The following is a 19,908-nucleotide window of genomic DNA, read 5'->3' as shown; positions in this document are numbered from 1 at the left end:
TTAATTCTCTGTAATCTATGCATATCCTCTAAGTTTTGTCTGGCTTCGGGACCATTACTATCCTGCTACACCATGGGCTTTTACTATCCCTTATTATACCTAACTTTAACAATTTATTTATTTCAGGTTCTATTATTTTCTGCTGTGCAATAGGGATCCTGCCATTTCTCTGACAGATTATCTTATTACTAGTTGTTTGCACGCCATGTTTTCCTGCAGTACAAAGATTAAATTCGCTTATCTCCGTTTTAAAAAAATCCTTATATTCTTCCTTAATGAGAGCCTCATTCGCCTCTATAACGGTTACGACTTGTTTTTCATGTCCCAATTTAAATGTTCTGATTAATTCAATAATTAACTCTGTGTTTGTTTTGATAACCTCTGACCCTTCATATAAATTTTGTATTTTTCATTATAAGAGGAGAAAACGTAATATCTCTACCATTTATATTGACAACACAGTTTTTTATTAGGTCTATTATGTTTAAAGGCCGACTTACCGCTCCTTTAACGATTCCCGAGTAATTAAATATCTGTTATTATAAATGTTATGGTATGTCTTTTTGGTCTATTATCGAGACGTCTGCTCCCGTGTCTAAAAGAATTTTCCTTTTATTATTGTATAGAATGCCTTCGAGAAGAAATGGGTTACTTCTGTCTATGGCCTCAAACAAGTAATTAAAACTGTTTTTATTGTCCAAATCGTAATTATCCTTTTCAATTTGTTCCTCATTAATATTAACCTTCTTCGTCAAAATTCTTTTACGGATATTTTCCAACATTTCAATGAGTCTCAATCATTTCTGTATAATGAAATCCTTCCCCATGTAACATGCAATATTTTTGGTTGTTTAGTCCTCTGCCGTAATTTACGCTGTTATTTGGACCTCTGCCGTAATTTCCCTTGTTATTTGGCCCTCTGCCAAAATCATTATTGTTGTATAGCCCTCTGCCATAATTTCCATTATTTTTTATAGTTCTATCTGGTCTTACTTTGACCCTTGATAAAATTTTATCTGGATATGGTATCCATGCCATTTCTTCAGCTCTCTGAATGAAATCTTCCCATGTTTCCACATTTGAAGCTGCCTGTAATAGTATCGCTTTAATTTCTATGGGCGATTTGTTTATTACCATCTGACATAAAGCTGGAAAGTTAATTAAGTGTCTTTCAAATATAATTGTTGCTTCATACAACATCTTTGAATATTCCTCCCTGGTCTCAGGCGTGGGTCTCTAAATCTACTAAGAGTAATATCATTATTTTTATTAGATCCAGACCCTTTTTTCATCATAGAAATCAGTTCTTATAGTCCAATGGTGCCAATTTCCCCTCCTAAAACTTGTGAACCCAAGACAAAGCCGTTCCTTTCATCTTCCATACAAAAGCCTTCCCAGATCTTTTTCAGACCATTCTGCCACTTCACCCAAGATCATCATATCTCTTATCCAGATATTTATATCCTTTTCTGGATCCCCTGCGAAATAGTTAATGTTGTTGGTCGTTGTCGCCATGTTGTTAAATCGTTTATTGAAATTTTTCATCCCCCCTTCCAGCATGAATTTATATATTTTAATTGACCAATCATCTTGCGACAATTGTATCATATTTTGTGGGTCCTGTACTGGCCACGACAATGATGTTTCACATTCATTAATAAAGGACATCTCATCCTGCCCACTCCTCCGAATTTGATATCATCTTCATGTTTTTTATTTTCAAATCCTTCGAACTTATACCACTTTTCTTTTCTTTCCTGCGTTAGTTACTGTAACTGGTCCTAAATATACATCATCTAATTTTTTTGCTTTAAAGTTTCTGACGAAAACTTGTTGACCTATTTTGAAAACTGAAAACTTCCTATTTACGCCCGACTTCTCGGTATTTTCCTAAAGCTTTTTTGTAATTTTCCAGTTTTAATCCCAAATGATCATATGGACTGTGTTCTATTAACAAAGTAGTTTGAGAAACTTTAAGTGCAGTATTATAGTCGTGGTTATGTCTTACGTGGATTCCTTCTGATGCGGATTTCAGATTTCTACCTTTATATAACCTGAGGCATTGCGTGATTGTTTGGTCCAGACTCTCACTGATATTATTACTACTTGGGTGTTTTATAGGAGTTGCTATCTTTTGTTTTTCGTGATCTGCACAATATTTAATTAAGGGGTTTGCATTTTTATAGTCCAACTTTTGCATTTCTATAGTCCAACTTTTGCATTTCTATAGTCCAACTTTTGCATTTTTATAGTCCAACTTTTGCATTTCTATAGTCCAACTTTTGCATTTTTATAGTCCAACTTTTGAAAAAAAATAACAAAAAACTTAGAATTTGATACAATGAACAATTAATAGAATTATGTGTAAATAATATACAATCTTCATTTAATTAGATAAACTCGTTTTTCTGCCTTGCCATTTCTAGCCATCTTACCATATTAGTGTAGAATCCATTACACGAAAGGCTAAAATCTGTCTTCAGCACTTGCTCCAAATCTGTTTCTACTGTATTATTTGAGTTTTGTACAGCACAAAACCTCGAAGTTATCATAGAAAAAAAAATTTTCAACGGGAGTAAGTTGTGGGGAATATAGAAGCAAAAAAACATAAGATATGCCCAATTCTCTTAGATTATCCAAAACTTCTCTTGAATGAAGAAATTTAGTATTATCCATTATTAAATTCTTTTGAGGATTTGTTTAGAAAAAATCTACAAGATGCCTTTCAATAAATTCGACGAATAGAGCAGAATTGTATGCGCCTCTTTTCATTTCGTATGCTATAATATTTGATTTTGAAATCACGTAAAGACAACTTAAATTTTTACCTCAATTTGCGGGGACTGTTTTGAATGCTTTTTTATAAGAAACCAATAATGCCTTGTGGTATGGGCATTAAATCCAGTTTCATCCAAAAAGTCGGATTTTCTAGTAGATACCCCGATATTTCCATGGCATATTCAGCTCTTTTATCAATTTTGTCCAGTGAATTACGCTCTGCAGGAATTAGAGATTGTCTTTTTCTTGTAATATTGAGATATTTCAACTTTCGAGAAATAGTAAATAAAGACATTGAAACATTTGCTAAAGTATTTAGTTCTTCTTTGATTTCACTAAGAGTCTTGTCATTACTACGTGCAAGTATGTTTTTAGAACAAGTTCGATAGGCTTTAATACACTAGGAGATGATACTTTGATACGATTTATTGTACTTGTAGAACAAATAAATTCTCCCTCCAACATTTTCCCATGTATCCTCCAAACTGTTTTATAACTTAAATCTAATGTAGTAGACATATCTTTTAATGTCAAGTTTTCATTTTTTATATGTTTTTCAATAAGTTTTAAGACATCTGGAGTGACTGTAGATCTTGAATTTCTAGGCATTAGAGGGGTTTTTTAAAAAAATGGACTATAAAAATGCAAACCCCTGTAACTTCTCTAAATCATATTGAGTTCCATCGTCAGATATAAAGGTCTTAGGCCTTCCAAAAACTCCTATCCAGTCTTAAATACATGTAATTATTCTCCGCTGTAACCTTATATGTAAAATATACTCTTAGCGTTCTCGTATATACGTCTATAATAGTGATAATAAAATCCCTTATGACATGTACCTTTATGTATGTAGTTCTCTAGACTAAATGGTCCATAGATGTCACACGATATCTTTTCGAACGGTGCAGAGGCTGCAATACTATTATAAGATAGGTTTTTTTTATTATTTTTCGTTCTGATTCAATTGATACAGTTGCTTGAAATTTCTTTAAAAACATATTGACACCTGTAATTTTGAATATCTGCTTAATATTGTTGTAAAGAATTGTAGAGCCAACGTGTATAGTTCTTCAATGCATATAATCCAAAAAAAATCTTGACTGATCATTATCTATTATTATTTTGTTTTTATTGTCTTTAGTCCAAACATTGTGGGTTTCTTTTGTTTTCACAACAAACTGATTAAGTTCATTTAAGTATCTCGTTTTATCCATAGCTTCTTGACTTGTCGTTAATATTAAATTTCTAGATAAGCTGACAGCTATTACGTTCTCTGTGCCAGATATAGAGGTTATTTTGATATTGAACTGGTTCAATATTAACTTCCACCTTTCAATTCTACTAGAGATTTGCTTGTTAAGCAGTAAACAGTTTTTATTCTCAGTAAATACCTCTACATAGTAACCTAATATGATATTTCTAAAATGATTTAGTGTCTTAATGATAGCAAAAAATTCCTTTTCGTTTATTTAGTGGTTCTTTTCGGTACTGTTTAGCTTCTTCTGTAGTATCCAAGTATTCCTCCTTCTCGAAAGAGTACACTTCCTATACCATTATTTGAAGCGTCGCATTAATAACAAATTTCTTCGTGTAGTCCGGCAACTTAAGTGTAGCTTTACTAATATCAACTGTGATTTGCGCACCTATATCTGTGTGTTTTTCCGTCCAAAGTATTCCCGTATTTGTGTTCTTTAGCAGTTCAGTAATGTTCGCAATTTTATCACTCAAGTTAGAAACATAAGGTCTGTTTAGTTCATTATGTCAATTGTTTTTGCAGCTCCTTTTTGATTTAGGGTTTCTGAGTGCTAACAAATTCATCAATGCTCGTTAGTTCTGGTTTCATAGTATTTTCACAAAACACGTTTCCCAGTATAGTGGTATTATATGTAAACTCGCTTTTTCGAAATTTATTGCAACTTCATAACTTTTGAGTCTTCTTAAAATTTTTGAGACGGTTTTTATATGACTTTCAAGGTCTGGTGCAAAGGCTATTATGTCATCAATGTAAACAAATATGTTATCTATATCTTCTAGTATTTTGATGATTGTTTTTTTAAAAATTTAAGGATATTGAACGAATTCCAAATGGGACCCTTTTGTATTGGTATTGTCTTCTTAATAATGTAAACTTCCAGCTTTGAGGTTTTATGTATAGTTGGTTAACCCCGTTCTTCAAACTAATTTTTGTATACCATTTAGCACTTCCCATTAGCATAATATTTTCTGTTATATTGGGTATTTCCGCGACCTCATCTATGACATATTCGTTGATTTCTCTATAATCAACAACCAGTCTCAAATCTTTATTCTTTTTTTCTATTAAAAATGCCGGGCTGGCATATGGCGAATCTGAGAGTTAGATTATATCATTTTCTAGTAACCTTTGTAATTCTCGTTTTGCTCCGACTGTATGTTTATGTGGAACACTTAGAATTTTGGATAAGATGTTTTATAGTCTTGTCTCATCCTTATTTCTATCGGCGCTATTTTCATTTGTTTATAAAAAGAATTGGTTTTTACATATGCAAAAATGAAACGTTTTAATTCGTCGTTATTAAGATTTTTTAAAGACAGATACAGGCTTTCAATTAAACTTTTATCTATATCTTCGCTGTCTGCTTCACTGTCTTCTTGGTTTTTTGTACTGATCACATCACCGTTGATTATTATGGTCTGATTCTTATAGTTCATTATTACTTCGTTACTACTAGGAAATTCGTTTCCTAATACAAATTCGACGGTAAGTTATTCAGTAAATAAAATTTAACTATGTGGCTTGGTCTAGGCCATCTTATTTTGATTTTCTAGTTGACTGTCTCAGTACATTCTTCCATATCGTCATTCCCGTATTTAATACTTATCGGAAAATCTTCGACGATTGATACTTTGAGCTTAAGGGCGACTTCTCTCCTTATGAAATTTTTTATAGCTTTCGAGTCCATAAAAAATGATGTTTGATATTCTTTAATTACCCCTTGTAGTTCGGGGAATTTAGTATTTACTCCTTTCTCGCTAATTATTAAGTTCTTAGTTTCTCTTTTCTGTTTTTTATCCCTATTCTTAATTTTTCCCCTATATATTTCTGATAAGTCTCGCAGTCTCTTGAAACGTGATCATTCTTCTTGTGGTATTTGCACCATTTGTTATTGTTTACTACCTCCAAAGTCTCTTTATAGGGATCTTTCCTTAAGGATCAAAAGCTTTCTTCTCTAGTGTTACTTGTTTAGATATTTGTTGACGTTAGCCGAAATATGAGGTTTTAAAGTATTCTTTTTATTATTGCCTATCCTCATAAATTTGAGGATGTATTTATATTTAATTCTAAAACATTGTTTCAGAATTATCATGTTTCAGATGTCAGACGACAATCTGATCGGTCAGGACTATCTGCCGTCCACACTCTCCCCTTCATCAAATAAGATATCATCTTTTCAGTTTCTGTTACAGCAACTAAATCTTTGCGATTAATATCAATTTTTTTTCCTCCATTACAACTTCTTATTTGATAAGCACCTTTACCTTTCTTAGTGATAATTTCGAACTCTTCATCTTCGTATGGTGATTCGAATTTTCTCTTCAATAGTGCGTGTTTCTTTAGAAGAACTGTATCTCCTTTGTCTAAGTCATTGGGGTCTGCTTTATTTAAGTTTTGTTCGTTCGTCTTGGCCTTTTTCTTATCTTCTACTTCCATTGTTCTTTCCTTGATAATATTTATTTTCTATCTTTCCTGTCTTACATATTTAATTGGATCAACAAAATATAAATCAAAGTCTGATGGTATCTCAATTAAATTGCTTGGAACTACAGGCTCTCTGCCGTATAGTAACATAAAGGGAGACGCATTAAAGCGTTCCACTATCCCAATCCTATATTGCATTAACACATATTGGAATACTCTATCCCAGTTCTGTTCATGATCTACAATGGCTTTTGATATTTTTTCTATCATAGTCTAGTTTGTTCTCTCTGCAAGACCATTAGCTTGGGGGTGGTATGGAGATGAATGTTTAAATCTACTTCCCCATAACAATGCTACTTAGTTTACTAGTTTATTTGTAAACTCTAACCCCTGATCACTCCTGGTCGGATTGACCGTCTCATGTCTTGAGAATACGTCTTCCACTAGAAATCTTGCTATCTCTTCTGCCGATTTCTTTTTAAGAACTTTACCCTCAACCCATTTGGTAAAGTAGTCAGTTGCAAGAACAATGAATTTGTGTCTAGATTTCGACTTTGGCAGTGGACCGATGCAGTCGATCCCAATTTTCATAAATGTTCCTTTTACATTTGATGATATTGTTTGAGCGGTCTGTTCCTTTTGAATTTTAAGCATGTTTTACATGTTCTCAATATATTTTTAACTTTATCTCGAGATATTCCTGATCCCGCATGATGTATCTCCAAAAAATTGTATGTGTTATTGACACAACTATGTCCAGTTAAGGAATGAGCTTCTAAGATTAATTTCGTAATTGCCCCATCGCCATCTTCCTTGGTTATTGATTTTAATTGGACTCCTGAAAGGCAGTCTGCTACTAAATTATCTTTCCCTTTCTTATATTCAATCATAAATTCCATATCTGCCAGGAACATCAGCCATCTAGCAATCCTTCCTTGTGGATTCTTGACTTTATAAAGCCATACAAGAGATTTGTGATCCGTTCTTATGACAAATTTTTTATGTAAATAGTTTTTTAAAATCTTCACAGCATAAATTATTTCAAAAGTTTCCTTTTCAAGTGTAGGATAGTTCCTCTCAGCAGGCATTAGATTTCTGCCACAGAATCTGATGACCACATCCTTCTGATTCTTTTTCTGTTCGAGAACCCCGCCTATACAATAATCTGATGCATCTGCTTCTAACATAAATGTCTCTTCTATAATTGAAAGTTCAAAAAACGCAGAATTTATTAATTCTAGTCGTAGGTCATTTACAGTTTTCTCGACTTCGATTTTTGAAAATTCTCTTTTCTTATTGATTATTTCGTTTAATAAATGTTTTATTAGAAAAGTTCTTAAAATAGTTTCTAAAGTAGCCTATTCCGCCAACAAATAAGTGTAACTGTTTAATGGTTTCTATCTTTAGCTTATCTTTAAAAGGACCTAATCTCTTTTCATCTAGGAATACCTTTCCGTCCATTACTGATTGTCCTAATAAATTCACTCTTTTCGTGCAGAGCACACTTTTCTCAGTACTTATTTTAAGTCCGTTTGCTAACAAGACTTGAAGAACCTCTCTTACATCTCTGTGGTGATCTTCATGCGTTTTACTATACATGGTAATGTCATCCATATAAACTACGACTTTAAATTTTATTAAATTTCTGAAAACTCCATACATTAGTCTCTGGAATGTTGCCGGGCATTAGTTAAACCGAAAGGTATCATTCTATATAGAAACTTACCTACTGGTGACATAAAGGCTGTCAACTCTTGTGACTCTGGATCCATGGGCACTTGATGATACCCTTTTTCTAGATCTAACTGTGTGAAATATCTGGTCCACTCAATGAATTAGGCACACCTCAATAGTTAGAGGCTGGCAAACTTCTTTTACCGTTCGATTATTTAATTCTCGATAATCTTTACACATCCAATGTCCTCCTTGCGTTTTTTAACCACTACTATAGGTGCATTCCACCTACTCATGCTTTCTTCTATGATTCCTTTCAAATATAATCTAAAAGAAATCTTAGAACAACAACTGCAAGATTCTAAACTGCAAGAAAGCTTAACAGAATCACAACAAAGATATATACTCCATGATTCGGGCATTATAGCAGACAATCAAAACCGACTTATTCTCCTATATACTATATTTACGACATATTTAAAGCGAATTCATGACTATTTAGGACACCCAGGAGAAGTTAAGCTTTATAATTCCATAAAAACTTACTTAACGGGGAATAATGTTAAATGAAACAATCAAAATATTATTCAGCAATGCTTTAAATGTCAAACAAGTAAAAACTTTCGCGCAAACTATGGAGAACTAAAAGGAAACCTTTCTTCAAACACGCCATTTAAAGATATATCTACGGACATAATAGGTCCATTTCGCTCAGACGAGTTTAAGTCAAATATAATTGAAACAAATTTTACATACTAACAATCACAGACAGATTGACACGATGAACAGAACTAATTCTACTTCCACAGATCACCGCAGCAGCAGTTTCTGAGGCATTCGAAAACAATTGGCTTAAACAGTGCCCCATCCCTCAAATTCTACTTTCAGATAGGGGTAAACTTTTTATATCGCAAAAATTTGAAAATATTTTACAAGCGTATAAAATCAAGCATATTCTAACTTCTCCATATAATCCTACGGGAAACAGCATTAGTGAGCGAATTAGCCAAACCATCGCTACGATACTAAGAATCAATAAAGGAAACTCTTTAAGCGAGACGATTCAATTAGCGTTTAGAGCCTTAAATTACGCTGCTCATAAAACAACCGGGTTATCTCCATTTGAGTTTAGGTTTAAATATAGTCCACTTGATCCCTTCAAACGAAATTTATCATTTGACACTCGAAGTATAATTCAAAACATACATACAAAAACAGCCAAAGATAATGCTAAATTAAACAAGTCTAGAATAATCGATCACAAATTTGCTAAAGGTGATTATATTTACATTAAGAATGTAAACGCAAAAGAAAAACTTAAGGACAAATGGCTAGGTTCTTTTATTGTGGAATCTATCCAGGCGATCAGTTGAAGGTTCTGGAAGACGATAAATTTACATTGGTAAATATCAAAAGAGTAAGGCCGGCTAAGGTGGGGGAAACTGAATACCCTCACTATGACCAATTATACTCACGGAAATAGTTGTTTTAGATCAATGTTTTAATTGGTACTCGTGTAACCAATTATATTTGATTTGATTCAGAAAAAACTATTAAAGAAAATTATTTTTAAATAAATATGAATTACTCTTCAACATGTAAATCTATTTACATTTCTTTTTTAAAACAAACAAGGTACCGCCAAGACATGGCAATAACATAACTTATTCTGCTTTAAAATCATTATAAAAAACATGACTTGTCATATTTGTCTTTTTAAATTTTTAATTAAATTTTTTTCTTTTGCATTAATAAATTTGTTTCATTGTTTATGATTGTGTGCATTATTGTTTAAGTTTCATTGTAATATTGTTTAAGTTTGTTTGCTATACTGTTTAAGTTTGTTTACAATATTGTTTGAGTTTATTTGTAAAATTGTTTAAGTTTGTTTGCTATACTGTTTAAGTTTGTTTACAATATTGTTTGAGTTTATTTGTAAAATTGTTTAAGTTTGTTGATTAAAAAGTTATTTAAACAAACAAAGAAAACTATAAATAAAAAAAAAAATTAACCCCAATATGTTTTTCGTGAACTTGCTCATTCTTTTCATTAAAACAATAAGACCATTTACTGCTGTCATTGCAGAAGGAACATGCGAACAAATACCTGAAGATATTTGCAAGGCTGTAGGTAGACGGGGGGTTGTAGCTAATTCTACAAATATCAATGCCATGGTAAAATTATTGAATAAAATGAACATTGAAAAGGCCTATGTATTTGGGTGGGAAGATTGCACAGAAACAATGGTATTGTATTCTAATGGAGCTCTTGTCCCATACATCAAAGACAGAATCAGTAGTAAATACGCAATGTGCATAGGAGATTGTCCATGTAGACCTAAAATACTAGGTGAATCTACTAAAGAATGTTGTACTAAGGAAGAGAGACCTAAATCATGTTGCGGAACAATAAATGTAGAATCCAAGACCTGTTGTAGTGCAGATAAAATTGCCAAAAGCCCATGCTCGTGCAATCAGATGCTAGTCAATAAGTCTCGTAACCCCATGATAAGCCAACCTTTCATATCGTGTTGTAATACGCAAGAAACAACATCATTCTGCAATATCAAAGATCATGAAGATAAAGTGACAGAGTCCAAAAAGTGTTTTCTAACTCAGGAATTATTGCCCCGTCAATTTGAAAGATATAAAGGTCCATGTTGTTACATTGACAAGAGGTCGTGCCGTAAACAGACACGACCGCGAGCTTGCACCAATGACCGTAACAATTGTAGATGTCATTTAAATAAAAGACCGTGCTGCAGTTATGATTATAAACAGCATTGTTTTAAAACAAAAAGATGTTGTATTGATAAAAACTCATACAATGATAATAATCATAAGCTACGCCTTTGTAATAATGAACACTACGAAGAATCTCATGGATCAAGACAAGAAAGCGAGTCTTCTTCAGACATTTATATTCAGAGCTCGGAAGAATATTGTGACGTGAAAATAGATAATTGCTTAGTACCTCCTACTATCGAACATAATGAATATTTTCAAGAATTTTTTTATGCCGATGAAGAAAGAAAAAATAAAACGACGACAATAAAATCAAAATCTTTTGAATTTAAGACAGTCGAAGATGGAAATATTTCTTTAGCAGAAAATGAACACACATATCAACACACAAAAAAAGAAATAGTAATTGACAAATGTGATGGTAAACTGTTGAACATTCCTAGAAAATTATATGATCCATTCCTACTCTATCAAATTACTAGTAAACTCAGTTCCAAGCATCGTATGCCCGTGTGTCTATATATCACTGACGATGATTTATTATTTGTGATGATAAATCATAAGATGTATCACGTTGACATAACATGTAGAAAGTTAGTACTTGAAGAAGTATGTAATAAAGATAAGGAAATGCTTCAATTGCATCTTATAAGATTTAGAAATTAAATAAATACTTAGTGTAAAATTTTTCTTAATATACAAAAAACACTTTTCTTCAACACTTCTTTTTTTTCTGATATATTACTATTAAAGTAATGACTTAAAAGTTTGAATTTGAATCTTATAATAACGTGTCTTTGTAAAGAACTCATGTCGTTTACAAGCGTGAAATATGCATTATTTATTTTTTATGAAAATCATTATTAATAGAGTTTATTTCTAATTGATATTTGCTCGAACAAACACAATAATACTAATCTACATAAAAACTTCGTTTAGCATATTTTTACTAAAATTTATCTTAATCATATTTTTTTTTCTTGGCTTATATACTTATAAAATCATTTTTTTGTTGTAAAAGGTCTACGTATTACTAGACGTAAAATTTAATGAGTTTAGAAAGATTTAGAAATGATATATTTATTTTAAATCATCAAAATGTATTTTGTAATTGACAATTCGTTATGTACGCTAATATATCAATTAAATTTAAATTTTATGTTTTAATTCGTTTTGAATGAGTTCTACGACATATTTTATGATATATTTCGTAGGGACCAGGGTATACGTCATATCATGAGACTTAAAAGCATCGGCATTAGAGTATAGTTTTTTGTACTTACAAATTGGGATATGATACATTTGGATTCATTTCACCTTTAGATCATTATTACTATAAGTCACATCTATGTCAGATTAACAAACCTTGATTAAACTTTCTATTTTTATACAAACCCATTTTTGTGGCTATAAAGTCAATGATGGCATTATATTTTCTATATATCTACTTCTACTATATTACACCAATAATGTTACATGGTTTTTTTTGTGTTTTAAAACACACCAATTTTATAACTTTATAATTATTTTGTCATTAAGATTTAATCTAGTTGAGATTCTCAAACTGATTTTTCGAAGAGCATGTATTATATTTTTATACATCTTTATTCGAATTATGTTTTTGTAAAACTTAAATCCAATATATCATAAAGACATTTTTTAGAATTTTTTTAACATTTCCACAAAAAAAAAAACGAAAACATATTACTCATGAAAATGTGTATAATTAGTATAAAACAATTGAACCTAAAACATTTAGAAGATACTTCATTATAGGTATTAGGTTGGTATGATTTAATTTTCTATTTAAGTTTTGTTTAGATGTAATTTCTACTTTTTTAGAAACCATGATCTTTCCTTTTTAAATTCACCCAGCACAGGTAGAAGTTTAAATAAAAAACAAGAAGAAGAACGAATCAAGCTGATAGCGTTATAAAAAAAAGAATGCATGCGCTAGTGTACTTTTAAAATATTAAGAAAAAACAATAATCAAAAATTAAAACAATAATACTCATATAAAAAAAATATAAAAGTAACAAATTGAAAATTTATCCAGGATGTTTCAAATTTTTTAAAAGGATGCAAAGGTCTTATTGAAGATGATGAAAGTCGAGTTGTACAAAGGGAATTAAAATACTAGTAACGGGGGTGTCTTACACGATTATTGATTTTATATGATGAATAATGACTACTTTATTTAAGAAAGAACTTATAATATGAGAAAATGTATAAATGTTATATGTAAATATATATTGGAAGTCCAACATACAGTGTTTATGTTTGTCTGAACAATACAATGTAAATTGATCCTGTTTCTAAAACAAATATTTTTTTAAAAATAATCGAATCAGCTCTGTATGTCTGAAAAAAGTAAGATAAAAAAGATATTGCAGTAATTTTTATTTCGGAAAGATTTTTAACTCGAACCACATAAATCTGAACTCAAATAGGAAGTTTAAGCATCCTATTAAATGCCTGAAACCGTTAGGGTGTTTAGACAAACAACTATGTACATTCTGTCATTGTTTCTCACTTCTTCGTATTTCAATGTATTGATATGTTACACAAAAGCCAAATATCTATAATATAATTATCGCCAATATAAAAATAATCCGGAAAAAATTATAATTTATAATATAAAAATCCATAATTCAAATTCTACTATACTGTAACATATTGACGTATAAATTAAGAAGAGCACGAAGTTTACACATTTTATATGGCGTATAATAATTTCGCATAATTGAAATTAATTATGGTTTAAAATGAAGTATTAGATTTTTTACGATAATAAAGACCTAAAAACATTTTGGATTGGTTTTAATCTAAATGAAAATAGAATCAGATTCTACTAGTGTTTTATTAGAAATCAAAACTCAGTTGTAAGTTCTGTATATCATACATTGCGACAAAAAGATTAACGATACAATGATTTCTTTACATATTGAAACCATATTTAGTTGTCATTGTTATAGCAAAAATAAATAAAGCTTATAGAAAACGTATGAACTGTAAAATACGTAATATGTTATTGTTCAAACACCACAGTATATGTGCAATTGAACTAGAGCTAGAAGACTGCAGTGAGACATGATACAGACAAAATACATAAAATGAATTTGGAACCCAAAGAAAATTTAGATGATAAAGTACGGAAGAAGAAATAAGCCATTATAGCCTAATTCTAGAGTTGTAAGGGTCGCTTCGCAAAAAACCTAAAGCCATGAGACAATTCTTAATTGTATATTTTTTTATTTCACTAATCTAATGCAAAAATTATTTTCATATTTTTAATTTATAATCGGAATCTATTTATTTTATATTTATACGACAGTTTTTGATAAAAAAATTTTTTTTATTAAATCATGGACCTATTTCTAAAAAATTATTGTTTTCTTTTTTTAGACATTAAAATGCATTTTGTTAATATTTTCTAATTTTTTGTTGGAGACGATATATCCCGAGAGACACAAAGACGTTTTACAAATTCAGAAACATAATCTTATAAATTTAAATTAAAGTTTTTACTAAACGGGGGTTACTTGTAAATATTGTTAATTACAGTCAAATTAAATAGATCCACGAGAGTTAAAATAATTTAATGTTATTCTTAAGTTTTTAAATAGTTTTAAAACATATATATCAATGAGAAACTCAATATTTTAGGAATATATGTTTTTTTATAATTTCTTGCTATAGTATCCGATCAAATATTGACGAAACATATTTTTACAAGTAGAGATTTGTTTGCCTGCATAAATCATTAAAAACATTTATATAAAAGGGATGAGATATTACTTTAAAAAATTTACAATTCTTGTAACAGCTACATCGATTTCCCACGTTGGTTATATACAGTTACAACTCCTCCTCTAACTAAAGTTATATGTAAATGTTTAAAAATCACCTCTCAAAAAATATATTATTTTTTCTGTCGCGGCCAAATAAAGGGCCTAGTCATGATGGTATGTTGCTTTATCATTTTTTTAGGTGTTTCATCGTTTCATATATTAATTTTGTGGCTCAATGTTTATATTTAAGAAAATTTAATGATTTTGTTTGTATTTATCAAAAGCTAACAAAATAAACATGTATAATTATATATTTTTGTAGGGCTACTGTCATGTCATAACGACATATCACATAAAATAAATCTGTCAAACATCTTATCATTGACCGGTAAACGTCAAAAAATCAACAAAAAATATTTTTAGAGATATATTTTCATGTACGATACAAACAATTAGTATTCTTGTTAAACATACATTAAAAATAAAAAAAGAAGTGCATGTAATCAAATAGGAACAAGGCCAATGAAGCTATCAGTAAGTGAAGAAATAAAAATATATTTTAAGAGCATATGTACTTTATACTACATAAATTAATATACAATTATACATGATGCATTTATTTGTATTATACATCACAAACTCACCTTTTAAAAGTTTTCAAAATATTTTTATTATGTATAAGTCGACATCAAATTGACATCTATCATCATATAGATGTCAAGTTACTTATTTGTTTGTTTACCCAGCAAATAAACAAAATGTATGTGTAATAGACAATATAATTTTATATCTGAGAATTAGATATTAAATCATTTAATTATCAGAATTATCATGATTTAAGATAAATTGTCAGTATAAGTTGTGTTCATGTATAATACTGTAGTATCATGTAGATTCAACTCTTTATAAAGCATCATTTAGAATTCATGTTTTTTTATACAATTTTTACACAATTATAAATGTTGCTAATCTCAGATTACAATTTTGATCAGTGAACCAGTGATTAATCAATCATTTGCTGATTTATTAAAATAATTTTTTACCCTTGTAAAATTTTATTTCATCCAATCTGATATTATATCATTTATTAAGTATTTTTAAACAATTATAGTTTTCATATTTTATATTATAAGAATTTGTATTAAGAAATATATTTATTTCTAATATTTTCATAAATACTGATTAAAATCAAATATATTGATTTTTAATACACAACACCAGGTTGATTCTGCCTGACGTAGACGCTATTCCCTAAGATTAACCCATGCATGTTTTTGATATGGAAAAATGGACTGCTCAGTAATACTCACTTTATTTAATGTATTAAATTAGTATAACTGCGTTAAAGTGTAGCATAAGACATATACAGTAAGAGTGAGACCTATCAGCTAGTTGTTAAGGTAATGGCTTAACAAGGCAATGACGGGTAACGGTATTACTTTGTAATATTCCGGAGAAGGAGCCTGAGAGACGGCTACTAAGTCTAAGGATTGCAGCAGGGGCGAAACTTGACCTATGGATTTTATCTGAGGCAGTTATGGGAAGTAATATTCTATTGTTTCATATTGTAAAAGTATATGAGGTGATTAATTGGAGGGCAAATCAAGTGCCAGCAGCCGCGGTAATACTTGTTCCAAGAGTGTGTATGATGATTGATGCAGTTAAAAAGTCCGTAGTTTATATTTAAGAAGCAATATGAGGTGTACTGTATAGTTGGGAGAGAGATGAAATGTGACGACCCTGACTGGACGAACAGAAGCGAAAGCTGTACACTTGTATGTATTTTTTGAACAAGGACGTAAGCTGGAGGAGCGAAGATGATTAGATACCATTGTAGTTCCAGCAGTAAACTATGCCGACGATGTGATATGATATTAATTGTATTAGATGATAGAAATTTGAGTTTTTTGGCTCTGGGGATAGTATGATCGCAAGATTGAAAATTAAAGAAATTGACGGAAGAATACCACAAGGAGTGGATTGTGCGGCTTAATTTGACTCAACGCGAGGTAACTTACCAATATTTTATTATTCAGAGAAGATTTATAATCTGAGAATGATAATAGTGGTGCATGGCCGTTTTCAATGGATGCTGTGAAGTTTTGATTAATTTCAACAAGACGTGAGACCCTTTTATTAATAGACAGACACAATCAGTGTAGGAAGGAAAGGATTAAAACAGGTCCGTTATGCCCTCAGACATTTTGGGCTGCACGCGCAATACAATAGATATATAATCTTTATGGGATAATATTTTGTAAGAGATATTTGAACTTGGAATTGCTAGTAAATTTTATTAAATAAGTAGAATTGAATGTGTCCCTGTTCTTTGTACACACCGCCCGTCGCTATCTAAGATGATATGTGTTGTGAAATTAGTGAAAACTACTTGAACAATATGTATTAGATCTGATATAAGTCGTAACATGGTTGCTGTTGGAGAACCATTAGCAGGATCATAATAAGTTAAATTTAAATTAATTTTAATTATTAAATTTACCCACACATGGGATCAATAGGATACCATAACGATGAAGGTCGTAATAGAATACGAAAGTATATTATTTACCTAATTAATATATTTATAATGTATTGATAACCCTTTGAACTTAAGCATATCATTAAAAGGAGGAAAAGAAACTAACTAGGATTTCTTTAGTAGCAGCGAGTGAACAAGAAATAACCCTCCATTGTAATCCTTAATTGGAGTTGTAAATGGTTTATTCTATTAATTATATTTATAGAGAATATTATATTCGTTATTAATAGAATAGAATAATGTACTTGAGTAGAGCTGCTTGGTAGTGCAGTTTGAATAAAGGTAGAATGAAATATCTAAGGTTAAATATAATGGTATACCGATAGAAAATAAGTACTGCGAAGGAACTTGTGAAAATGTGTGGAGTTTAGCCTTATTTTTAAGGACCCGTCTTGAAACACGGACCAAGGAGATTATAATTATAGCAAGATAAAAATTAAATTTTTTAATCTTTATTAACTTGATTAGTTATAATTATAAGACCCGAAACACAGTGAACTATACATGTTCTGGTTGAAGATAAGCAACAGTTTATTGGAAGACCATAATCATTCTGACGTGCAAATCGATGATTTAAGATGTGTATAGTGGCGAAAGACCAATCGAACTGTGTGGTAGCTGGTTCACAGCGAAATGTCTCTCAGGACAGCAGTTATTATTATATAGGACATAGATGTAGGACACTGTTATAGTTTTTTAACTATGAGAAATCTTTAATTCTATGGAATTATATAAATTAAATTTATATAATGAATCTATTGTATAACTAGTGGGCACATGATTGTAAGAATGATGTGCAAAAAGGGATGAACCTTATGAAACATTAAATATTCTAAATAGTAGATATTATACCATAAATATGATGAATACATTGAGACAGTAGGGCGGTTGTTATGGAAGTAGAAATCCGCTAAGAAACGTGTTACAACGTACCTACCGAATGTATTATTGTATAAAATGGAAGAAGATCACTACTTTTATGAGATGTTTCTAATAAATATTTAGGTAGCTGTGCAATTTGTTTGTATTGAAGTATATATGTGAGTATATATAGAAGAAACAAATGAGCCGATCTTGGAGGCAGTAACAATATATTTGTATAGATATAGACTAGGGTTTTCAATTATTATTGAAGTGAATCGGTGTTATTTATAAAAACAAAAAAGATTAATAATTCTTTATTAAATTATTATAAGGTAACTTGATAATGACAGTATATTTCAATAAATTTAAGATAAATGAATTAAATTTAATTTTAACTATGGATTGTCATGATAAGAAATAGTTAATTATATATACTTGATAAAAATAAAATAATTTTAACCGTACCTATACCGCATCAGGTGTCTTTGTATCATAACAAATATTTTAAATTAAAGTAAGTAAGGGAATTCGGCAAATTAGATCTGTAACTTTGGGATAAAGATTGGCTCTAGCATGCTAGAACTTTTACTATGTAAGGAATCTGACTGTTTATTAAAAACATAGCTTTTTGTATTTACAAGAAGTGAATTCTGCCCAGTGCATTTATTGTTAAAGTTGTGTAAGCGAATGTAAACGGCGGGAGTAACTATGACTCTCTTAAGGTAGCCAAATGCCTCGTCATTTAATTGGTGACGCGCATGAATGGAGCAACGAGATTCCTACTGTCCCTACTTACAATTTTGTGAAACCACGAGACAAGGGAACGGGCTTGTTATTTATCAGCGGGGAAAGAAGACCCTGTTGAGCTTGACTTTAGTATGTTTTAATAAATATTCGGTATATTGTAGAGAGGTGGGAGAAGTATTGTGAAACCACTAGTATGTTTGAATATTTATTTATTAGAATATATGGGGAGTTTGGCTGGGGCGGTACAGCTGTTAAAAAGTAACACAGCTGTCCTAAGGTAGATGAATGATGGATGGTAACCATCAGTTTATTATAAGGGAATAAATCTGCTTTACTTTATGCATATGACTGTATTTAGTAGGGAAACCTTGGCCTAGCGATCCCAATTACATTCATTATGTATTGGGTGATTGAAAAGTTACCACAGGGATAACTGGCTTGTAGCAGGCAAGCGATCATAGCGACTCTGCTTTTTGATTCTTCGATGTCGTCTCTTCTGATCATCGTAGTGTATATGTTACGAAGTGTTGGATTGTTCACCCGGTAATGAGGAACGTGAGATGGGTTTAGACCGTCGTGAGACAGGTTAGTTTTACCCTACTGTAAGTATTTTTGAGTGAACTTTGATAGTACGAGAGGAACTCTAAGTGATGACCACTGGTAGTGCGATTAACTATTAAGTTATGTTGCTTAGCTACGTCGTTTCGATTAAGGCTGAAAGCCTCTTAAGCCTGAAGCGTAGCTCAAAGATATATTTTTAGGAGAATACTACTCTTTTAAGCAGAACTGTAAGAATGAAGGTGTATGCCGACATTTTGAGGTTACTGCTTTTTTTGTATGTCCAGTAGGTGTTGTGTTGTATTGAGAGCGTACTTGATGTGGAGGGTGGGACTGACCCTCCATAAGAGAGCGTCCACGTCGCGGAGGGTGGGACCGATGTTTTTTAACTAGGTGCAGATCTCTAAGTCTTACCAACCTTCGGCTGCTGGTTGGTAAGTAGGGTCAGCTATACTCTAGGGGTGGGAGACCCATTGCTGGTGAGAAGAACACCGTTAACTTTCGAGTAATTCTTCATATTTTTAACCTGGGAGA

At 31.1% G+C, this 19,908-nt stretch overlaps 2 non-coding genes across 2 annotated transcripts; both read left to right on the top strand.

Moving 5' to 3' along the window:
- Window positions 1-15,882: 15,882 nt before the first annotated feature.
- On the top strand, window positions 15,883-17,127 carry VNE69_05805. The gene has a single exon (XR_010574001.1). It is a non-coding gene; the product is annotated as an 18S ribosomal RNA (ribosomal RNA).
- Window positions 17,128-17,160: 33 nt separating this feature from the next.
- VNE69_05804 lies at window positions 17,161-19,646 on the top strand. Its single transcript, XR_010574000.1, has one exon. It is a non-coding gene; the product is annotated as a 5.8S-23S ribosomal RNA (ribosomal RNA).
- The last annotated feature ends 262 nt before the right edge of the window (window positions 19,647-19,908 follow it).

This window comes from Vairimorpha necatrix, chromosome 5 (genome assembly GCF_036630325.1).
Source record: "Vairimorpha necatrix chromosome 5, complete sequence".
Taxonomy (NCBI): domain Eukaryota; kingdom Fungi; phylum Microsporidia; family Nosematidae; genus Vairimorpha; species Vairimorpha necatrix.
This window is presented reverse-complemented; position numbering and strand designations above follow the sequence as displayed.